At 45.7% G+C, this 10,603-nt stretch overlaps 1 non-coding gene across 1 annotated transcript; it reads left to right on the top strand.

Moving 5' to 3' along the window:
• The first annotated feature begins 792 nt into the window (after positions 1 to 792).
• Trnas-cga (transfer RNA serine (anticodon CGA)) lies at positions 793 to 867 on the top strand. Its single transcript has one exon. It is a non-coding gene; the product is annotated as a tRNA-Ser (tRNA).
• The last annotated feature ends 9,736 nt before the right edge of the window (positions 868 to 10,603 follow it).

Below are 10,603 nucleotides of genomic sequence, written 5' to 3'. Positions count from 1 at the left end.
TCTCCTGCGAACCTTGCAGAACTAGCACTCCTGAAAGAAAGGATATTGCGGAGACATGGCTTAGCCACAGCCTGGGGGATGTTTCCAGAATGAGATTTTCACTCTGCAGCGGAGTGTGCGCTGATATGAAACTTCCTGGCAGATTAAAACTGTGTGCCCGACCGAGACTCGAACTCGGGACCTTTGCCTTTCGCGGGCAAGTGCTCTACCAACTGAGCTACCGAAGCACGACTCACGGCCGGTACTCACAGCTTTACTTCTGCCAGTACCTCGTCTCCTACCTTCCAAACTTTACAGAAGCTCTCCTGCGAACCTTGCAGAACTAGCACTCCTGAAAGAAAGGATATTGCGGAGACATGGCTTAGCCACAGCCTGGGGGATGTTTCCAGAATGAGATTTTCACTCTGCAGCGGAGTGTGCGCTGATATGAAACTTCCTGGCAGATTAAAACTGTGTGCCCGACCGAGACTCGAACTCGGGACCTTTGCCTTTCGCGGGCAAGTGCTCTACCAACTGAGCTACCGAAGCACGACTCACGGCCGGTACTCACAGCTTTACTTCTGCCAGTACCTCGTCTCCTACCTTCCAAACTTTACAGAAGCTCTCCTGCGAACCTTGCAGAACTAGCACTCCTGAAAGAAAGGATATTGCGGAGACATGGCTTAGCCACAGCCTGGGGGATGTTTCCAGAATGAGATTTTCACTCTGCAGCGGAGTGTGCGCTGATATGAAACTTCCTGGCAGAGACGAGGTACTGGCAGAAGTAAAGCTGTGAGTACCGGCCGTGAGTCGTGCTTCGGTAGCTCAGTTGGTAGAGCACTTGCCCGCGAAAGGCAAAGGTCCCGAGTTCGAGTCTCGGTCGGGCATACAGTTTTAATCTGCCAGGAAGTTTCATATCAGCGCACACTCCGCTGCAGAGTGAAAATCTCATTCTGGAAACATCCCCCAGGGTGTGGCTAAGCCATGTCTCCGCAATATCCTTTCTTTCAGGAGTGCTAGTTCTGCAAGGTTCGCAGGAGAGCTTCTGTAAAGTTTGGAAGGTAGGAGACGAGGTACTGGCAGAAGTAAAGCTGTGAGTACCGGCCGTGAGTCGTGCTTCCGTAGCTCAGTTGGTAGAGCACTTGCCCGCGAAAGGCAAAGGTCCCGAGTTCGAGTCTCGGTCGGGCACACAGTTTTAATCTGCCAGGAAGTTTCATATCAGCGCACACTCCGCTGCAGAGTGAAAATCTCATTCTGGAAACATCCCCCAGGCTGTGGCTAAGCCATGTCTCCGCAATATCCTTTCTTTCAGGAGTGCTAGTTCTGCAAGGTTCGCAGGAGAGCTTCTGTAAAGTTTGGAAGGTAGGAGACGAGGTACTGGCAGAAGTAAAGCTGTGAGTACCGGCCGTGAGTCGTGCTTCGGTAGCTCAGTTGGTAGAGCACTTGCCCGCGAAAGGCAAAGGTCCCGAGTTCGAGTCTCGGTCGGGCACACAGTTTTAATCTGCCAGGAAGTTTCATATCAGCGCACACTCCGCTGCAGAGTGAAAATCTCATTCTGGAGACTGAATACTCTAGTTAATCCACATGGAAACGAAGCATATTAGGAGTTTTATTGAAGAGTAACAGTTACTGTTACGTTAGACGGTCTCCGAACTGAATAGATCGTGGTTCCACTTTGCGCACCGAGCGCTGAAGTTACCAGTTTATCGCCTCACCGCAGCATCGCGCGAATCTGGACAGCTTTTCCTCAGTGCTGTTTGTAACGTGCTGGGTATCAAGTAGTAGTTAGTTGTTGTCTGTGTCCGTTGGTAGCGTGGTAGTCCGCTCATAATGTCGGCCATGGGCTCAGAGTGTGTTTCGAAAAAAGGTACAGTCAGCTTTATTTGCGACACATCCACGCGTTCGGTGCAGCCCAGATCGGAGATTCATGACTGGCTTGTGATGCTATTCATGTAACATCTGATTAGATTCACATTGCTTATTTCGATTGTGAAAATTCTATCCTGACCCTGACCCGTTGTCTCTGAGTAGCTTCTTTGATTAGTGATGAAAACGTCTTCACTCCCGGGTTCTAATAATCAGCATTGACGGCCAAAGATTTACGGCATAAGAAGTCACTCTCATTCTGCCAACGGCCTCGTCAAAGAGGGCGGAGGAGCAGATAGAGCTTCAGGGCACTCTCTTGTCCTTAGGGTGGGAAACTGCCCCTAGAGGCGGCAGAATCAAAAATGATCAACGGCATGAGTATGTAGAAGGCAACGGAAACTGGTGTGTTAAAGACACATAATGTGTGTCCACAGGCCGTATAGAATGTAACTGAAAAAGTGTCTCGATGATCTCTCCACTGGCAAAAGATTCCGGAATAGTTCCCCATTCGGATCTCTGGGTGGGGACTGCCAAGGGGAATAACCAACGCAAGGATAACGTTCTACGAGACGGGGCGTGGAATGTCAGAAACTTGAATGTGGTCGGAGAGCTAGAAAATCTGAAAAGGAAAATGCAAAGGCTCAATCTAGATATAGTACGGGTCAGTGAATTGAAATGGAAAGAAGATACGGACTTCTGGGCTGATGAGTATAGGGTAATATCAACAGCAGCAGAAAATCGTATAACTGGGTTGAATTCGTTTTGAATAGGAAGGTAGGGCAGACGGTGTGTTACTGTGAACAGTTCAGTGATAGAGTTGTTCTTATCAGAATCGACAGCAAACCAACGCTAACAACGATAGTTCAGGTATACATGCCGACGTCGCAAGATGAAGATGCAGAAATGGAGAAAGAATATGACGATATTGAAAGGGTAGTACGAAATGTTAAGGGAGATGAAAAAGCCGGCCGCTGTGGCCAAGTAGTTCTAGGCGCTTCAGTCCGGAACCGCGCTGCTGCTACAGACGCAGGTTCGAATCCTGCCTCGGGCATGGATGTGTGTGATGTCCTTAGGTTAGTTAGGTTTAAGTAGTTCTAAGTCTAGGGGACTGATGACCTCAGATGTTAAGTTCCATAGTGCTTGGAGCCATTTGGGCATTTTTTTTGGGGCTGAAAATCTAATAGTCATGGGGGACTGGAATGTTGTTGTAGGGGAAGGAGTAGAACAAATGGTTACAGGGGAAGATGGGCTTGGGATAAGAAAAGAGAGAGGAGAAAGACGAACTGAGTTCTGTAATAAATTTCAACTAGTAATAGCGAATACGCTCTTCAAGAATTCCAAGAGGAGGAGGTATACTTGATACTGAAAGATTTCGGTTAGATTACATCATGGTCAGACAGAGATTCCGAAATCAGGTACTGTATTGTAAGGCGTTCCCAGGAGCAGAAATAGAATCAGATCACAATGTAGTAATGATGAAGAGTAGGCTGAAGTTTAAGACATTAGTCAAGAAGAATCAATACGCAAAGAGGTGGGATACGGAGGTGCTAAGGAATGATGAGATCCCCTTGAAGTTCTCTAAGCTATAGATACTGCGATAAAGAATAGCTCAAAGGCAGTGATGTTGAAGAGGAATAGACACCTCTAAAGAAGGCAATCACGGAAGTTGGAAAGAAAAACACAGGTACAAAGAAGGTAACTGCGAAGAAACGATGGGTAACAGAAGAAATACTTGAGTTGATCTATGGAAGACGGACGTACGAAAATGTTCAGGGAAATTCAGGAATACAGAAATACACGACACTGAGGAATAAAATAAGTAGGAAGTTCAGAGAAGCTAAGACGTAATGGCTGCATGGAAAATGAGAGGAAATTGAAAAAGAAATGATTGTTGGAAGGACCGAGTCAGCATATAGGAAAGTAAAACCAACCTTCGGCGAAATTAAAAGTAAGGGTGGTAAAATTAAGGGTGCAATGGGAATTCCACTGTTAAAAGCAGAGGAGAGAACGGGTTGGTATAAAGAATAGATTCAGGGGGGGGGGGGAAATTTGTCTGATGTGTTTGAGGAAGAATCAGGAGTTGATTTAGAAGAGATTTGGGACACAGTATTAGAATCAGAATTTAAAAGAGTTTTGAAGGACTTAAGATCAAATAAGGCAGAAGGGAGAGATAATATTCCATAGTATTTCTAAAATAATTGGGGTAAGTAGCAACAAAACGACTATTTACGTTGGTGAGAGTCTGGCGACATACCGTCTGAATTTCGGAAAAATACCATCCAGACAATTTCGAAGACTGCAATAGCTGACAAGTGCGAGAATTAAAGCACAGTCAGCTTAATAGCTCATGTATCCATGTGGCTGACAAGAATAATATACAGAAGAATGGGAAAGAAAAGTGAGGATATGTTAGATGACGATCAGTTTGTCTTTAAGGTAAAGGCACTAGAGAGGCAATTCTGGCGTTGCGGTTGATAATGGAAGGAAGACTACAGAAAAATCAAGACACGTTCTTAAGATTTGTCGCCCTGGAAAAAGCGCTCGTAATGTAAAATTGTGGAAGACGTTCGAAATCCTGAGAAAAATAGGGGTAAACCATAGGGAGAGACTGATAATATACAATTTGTACAGGAGTCAACAGGGAATAGTAAGAGTGGACGACCAAGAACGAAGTGTTCGGATTAAAAAGGGGTGTAAGACCCCTGTCTTTTTAATCGTTGTAGTCTTTCGCCCCTGTTGTTCAGTCTCTACTTCGGAGAAGCAATGATGGAAACAGTAGTAAAATTCAGGAGTGAAATTAAAATTCCAGGTGAAAGGTTATCAATGATACGATTTGCTGATGACATTGCTATCCTTAGTGAAAGTGAAGAACACCCAACGGTGTGTGGCGGAGGGCACTTTACGTGCCACTGTCATTATCTCCCTTTCCTGTTCCAGTCGCGTATGGTTCGCGGGAAGAACGACTGTCTGAAATGAAATGCTGAATGGAATGGACAGTCTAATGAGTACAGAATATGGATTAAGAGTAATTCGAAGAAAGACGAAAGTAATGAGAAGTAGTAGAAAAGAGAACAGCGAGAAACTTAACATCAGGATTGATGGTGACGAAGTAGATGAAATTAAAGAATTCTGGTAGCTATGTAGCAAAATAATCTACATCTACATCTACATTTATACTCCGCAAGCCACCCAACGGTGTGTGGCGGAGGGCACTTTACGTGCCACTGTCATTATCTCCCTTTCCTGTTCCAGTCGCGTATGGTTCGCGGGAAGAACGACTGTCTGAAAGCCTCTGTGCGCGCTCTAATCTCTCTAATTTTACATTCGTGATCTCCTCGGGAGGTATAAGTAGGGGGAAGCAATATATTCGATACCTCATCCAGAAACGCACCCTCTCGAAACCTGGCAAGCAAGCTACACCGCGATGCAGAGCGCCTCTCTTGCAGAGTCTGCCACTTGAGTTTGTTAAACATCTCCGTAACGCTATCACGGTTACCAAATAACCCTGTGACGAAACGCGCCGCTATCCTTTGGATCTTCTCTATCTCCTCCGTCAACCCGATCTGGTACGGATCCCACACTGATGAGCAATACTCAAGTATAGGTCGAACGAGTGTTTTGTAAGCCACCTCCTTTGTTGATGGACTACATTTTCTAAGGACTCTCCCAATGAATCTCAACCTGGTACCCGCCTTACCAACAATTAATTTTATATGATCATTCCACTTCAAATCGTTCCGCACGCATACTCCCAGATATTTTACAGAAGTAACTGCTACCAGTGTTTGTTCCGCTATCATATAATCATACAATAAAGGATCCTTCTTTCTATGTATTCGCAATACATTACATTTGTGTATGTTAAGGGTCAGTTGCCACTCCCTGCACCAAGTGCCTATCCGCTGCAGATCTTCCTGCATTTCGCTACAATTTTCTAATGCTGCAACTTCTCTGTATACTACAGCATCATCCGCGAAAAGCCGCATGGAACTTCCGACACTATCTACTAGGTCATTTATATATATTGTGAAAAGCAATGGTCCCATAACACTCCCCTGTGGCACGCCAGAGGTTACTTTAATGTCTGTAGACGTCTCTCCGTTGATAACAACATGCTGCGTTCTGTTTGCTAAAAACTCTTCAATCCAGCCACACAGCTGGTCTGATATTCCGTAGGCTCTTACTTTGTTTATCAGGCGACAGTGCGGAACTGTATCGAACGCCTTCCGGAAGTCAAGAAAAATAGCATCTACCTGGGAGCCTGTATCTAATATTTTCTGGGTCTCATGAACAAATAAAGCGAGTTGGGTTTCACACGATCGCTGTTTCCGGAATCCATGTTGATTCCTGCATAGTAGATTATGAGTTTCCAAAAACGACATGATACTCGAGCAAAACACATGTTCTAAAATTCTACAACAGATCGACGTCAGAGATATAGGTCTATAGTTTTGCGCATCTGCTCGACGCCCCTTCTTGAAGACTGGGACTACCTGTGCTCTTTTCCAATCATTTGGAACCTTCTGTTCCTCTAGAGACTTGCGGTACACGGCTGTTAGAAGGGGGGCAAGTTCTTTCGCGTACTCTGTGTAGAATCGAATTGGTATCCCGTCAGGTCCAGTGGACTTTCCTCTGTTGAGTGATTCCAGTTGCTTTTCTATTCCTTGGACACTTATTTCGATGTCAGCCATTTTTTCGTTGGTGCGAGGATTTAGAGAAGGAACTGCAGTGCGGTCTTCCTCTGTGAAACAGCTTTGGAAAAAGGTGTTTAGTATTTCAGCTTTACGCTTGTCATCCTCTGTTTCAATGCCATCATCATCCCGGAGGGTCTGGACATGATGTTTCGAGCCACTTACTGATTTAACGTAAGACCAGAACTTCCTAGGATTTTCTGTCAAGTCGGTACCTAGTATTTTACTTTCGAATTCACTGAACGCTTCACGCATAGCCCTCCTTACGCTAACTTTGACGTCGTTTAGGTTCTGTTTGTCTGAGAGGTTTTGGCTGCGTTTAAACTTGGAGTGAAGCTCTCTTTGCTTTCGCAGTAGTTTCCTAACTTTGTTGTTGTACCACGGTGGGTTTTTCCCGTCCCTCACAGTTTTGCTCGGCACGTACCTGTCTAAAACGCATTTTACGATTGCCTTGAACTTTTTCCATAAACACTCAACATTGTCAGTGTCGGAACAGAAATTTTCGTTTTGATCTGTTAGGTAGTCTGAAATCTGCCTTCTATTACTCTTGCTAAACAGATAAACCTTCCTCCCTTTTTTTATATTCCTATTAACTTTCATATTCAGGGATGCTGCAACGGCCTTATGATCACTGATTCCCTGTTCTGCACTTACAGAGTCGAAAAGTTCGGGTCTGTTTGTTATCAGTAGGTCCAAGATGTTATCTCCACGAGTCGGTTCTCTGTTTAATTGCTCGAGGTAATTTTCGGATAGTGCACTCAGTATAATGTCACTCGATGCTCTGTCCCTACCACCCGTCCTAAACATCTGAGTGTCCCAGTCTATATCTGGTAAATTGAAATCTCCACCTAAGACCATAACGTGCTGAGAAAATTTATGCGAAATGTATTCCAAATTTTCTCTCAGTTGTTCTGCCACTAATGCTGCTGAGTCGGGGGGTCGGTAAAAGGAGCCAATTATTAACCTAGCTCGGTTGTTGAGTGTAACCTCCACCCATAATAATTCACAGGAACTATCCACTTCTACTTCACTACAGGATAAACTACTACTAACAGCGACGAACACTCCACCACCGGTTGCATGCAATCTATCCTTTCTAAACACCGTCTGTGCCTTTGTAAAAATTTCGGCAGAATTTATCTCTGGCTTCAGCCAGCTTTCTGTACCTATAACGATTTCAGCTTCGGTGCTTTCTATCAGCGCTTGAAGTTCCGGTACTTTACCAACGCAGCTTCGACAGTTTACAATTACAATACCTATTGCTGCTTGGTCCCCGCATGTCCTGACTTTGCCCCGCACCCGTTGAGGCTGTTGCCCTTTCTGCACTTGCCCGAGGCCATCTAACCTAAAAAACCGCCCAGCCCACGCCACACAACCCCTGCTACCCGTGTAGCCGCTTGTTGCGTGTAGTGGACTCCTGACCTATCCAGCGGAACCCGAAACCCCACCACCCTATGGCGCAAGTCGAGGAATCTGCAGCCCACACGGTCGCAGAACCGTCTCAGCCTCTGATTCAGACCCTCCACTCGGCTCTGTACCAAAGGTCCGCAGTCAGTCCTGTCGACGATGCTGCAGATGGTGAGCTCTGCTTTCATCCCGCTAGCGAGACTGGCAGTCTTCACCAAATCAGATAGCCGCCGGAAGCCAGAGAGGATTTCCTCCGATCCATAGCGACACACATCATTGGTGCCGACATGAGCGACCACCTGCAGATGGGTGCACCCTGTACCCTTCATGGCATCCGGAAGGACCCTTTCCACATCTGGAATGACTCCCCCCGGTATGCACACGGAGTGCACTTTGGTTTTCTTCCCCTCCCTTGCTGCCATATCCCTAAGGGGCCCCATTACGCGCCTGACGTTGGAGCTCCCAACTACCAGTAAGCCCACCCTCTGCGACTGCCCGGATCTTGCAGACTGAGGGGCTACCTCATGACGGAAGGACGGAAGGAGCAAGGAGGATATCAAAAGCAACTAACACTGGCGAAGAGAGCATCTCTGGCCAAGAGAAATCTACTAGTAGCAAATATAGGCCTTAATTTGAGGAAGAAATTTCTGAGAATGTACGTTTGGAGCACAGCAGTATGTGGTAGTAAGACATAGACTGTGGGAAAACCGGAAAAGAAGAGAATCGAAGCATTTGAGATTTGGTGTTACAGTCGAATGAAGAAAATTAGGTTGACTGATAAGGTAAGGAATGAGTAGGTTCCGCGCAGAATCGGAGATGAAAGGGATGTGTGGAAAACACTAACAAGGAGGAGGGGCAGCATGATAGGAAATCCGCTAAGAGATCAGGGAATGACTTCCATGGTACTAGAGAAAGCTGTAGAGGGCAAAACTCTATAGGAAGATAGAGATTGGAATGATTCCAATACATCCAGCAAGTAATTGAGGACGTAGGTTACAAGTGGTACTCTGAGATGAAGAGGTTGGAACGGGAGAGGAATTCGTGGCGGGCCGCATCAAACCGGTCAGAACAGTTTATTTAAGGAGGTTCTCTGCCTCGTGATGACTGGGTGTTGTGTGATGTCCTTGGGTTAGTTAAGTTTAAGTAGTTCTAAGTTCTAGGGGACTGATGACCATAGATGTTAAGTCACATAGTGCTCAGAGCCATTTGAACCATTTAAGGAGGATTTGCTCACTTTTGGTTATATGAGGGGTATACGACGCGAAGGTTGGTCCACTGAATACTGGTTGCAACGTTATAGCTGGATCCATTCAGTGAAAATGTTAGTCAAACGTAACACTCCTTCCGATTTACAATTCTTTGGTTACTGCTTTCATGTAACGTATACTGCTCCAGTGGCGACCTGTTTCTCTGCAGTGAGTCTCATTGTCGGCGGCAGGTATTTGTAATGAAGAGCTCATTTGAACACAATCGAAAATTGACGTTAGCTGATCTTACTTCTTCTCTTCACGAAGTTGGTGCAACGTCCTCCCACGGTGCAATGGAACAAGAGGGCCGCGCAGCTTACTGCTCCGTCGTTTCCCACCTTTACCCTCGCAGCATGGACCTGAAATTGTTATTGCCAAGCCGGCAGTATCCACTGTGCAAAATAAGAGACGTGGTACATAGGATGGTGAGGATTCAGATATGTCTACTCCTCACCCCTCCAATCTGTCGGTTGATGTGTCTTGCAGTGCTGAGACCCGCATTCCTGATGGTGTCGATAGTGAGCAAACAGCTGCTCATGTCTCTATTGTTTGTCCTTGTATTTCTCAGTTGAGGTAACTTTTCAGGAACCACCCAAGGGTTGGAAAGGCGTTGAGCCATCTGGTGTTCCAATGATTCGAGTGCACCAAATTGAGGAGGTCCTAAATATACGTATTTCCTTGATAACACCCACTCAGGTGAAGTCGGAACGTCATGGTGTTATTACTTCGGTGGAGGCGGTTGTTGAATGGCAAGGATCCCGTCCTAGTTAGTGGGCCTCCGACGTTTCTTGTTTGCCACCTGCTTTGGTTGATGAACAAGGACCGCCTACGTCCCCGACGGAAGATTCTGTATCGTCTCGTAGTCGATGTAAACAACGGATCCAACATGAGGGTGCGGTTTGCTCGTGAAAAGAAGGTCATAAAGATTCCAGCAAGCCTCCACCCTCTGACTTGTCAATGGACTCTGCAGTGGACCTTGACACGCATTGACGACGTAATTAAGTTAGTCAGCAGATCGACTTTTGTTTAATGTTGTTGTACTATTCAGATTGTAGTATTCAGGTATATACGTTTTTTTTCTTTGTTTTAAAGTTAATAGGGTGGGAGCGAACCTGCTGGTCGCTATGTTGCGTCATGTTTCTATGATTTCGTATTCCACCAAAAAGTTAAATTTATTCGTTTTCATTTCTGTGGTTTTTGCACTGTGTTTAATGTAGCTCCTGACTGTTCCACGGGGACGGCATTGATTTTTATGGAGGTCATTCCTATTGAAGGGTTTGAATGTTCTTGATAACGGTAGAGGAATAGGATGTATTTTTCTTCATATGATCTTGATTCTCCTTTATGTGCCGACACCTCCCTGACGCATTTTGGACCGTTCCCGATGTTATGAAGAAGAGGTGGTTTATTTCT

Source organism: Schistocerca cancellata, chromosome 2 (genome assembly GCF_023864275.1).
Source record: "Schistocerca cancellata isolate TAMUIC-IGC-003103 chromosome 2, iqSchCanc2.1, whole genome shotgun sequence".
Lineage (NCBI taxonomy): Eukaryota > Metazoa > Arthropoda > Insecta > Orthoptera > Acrididae > Schistocerca > Schistocerca cancellata.
The sequence above is the reverse complement of the archived record's forward strand: the minus strand, read 5'-3'. Positions and strand labels throughout refer to the sequence as shown.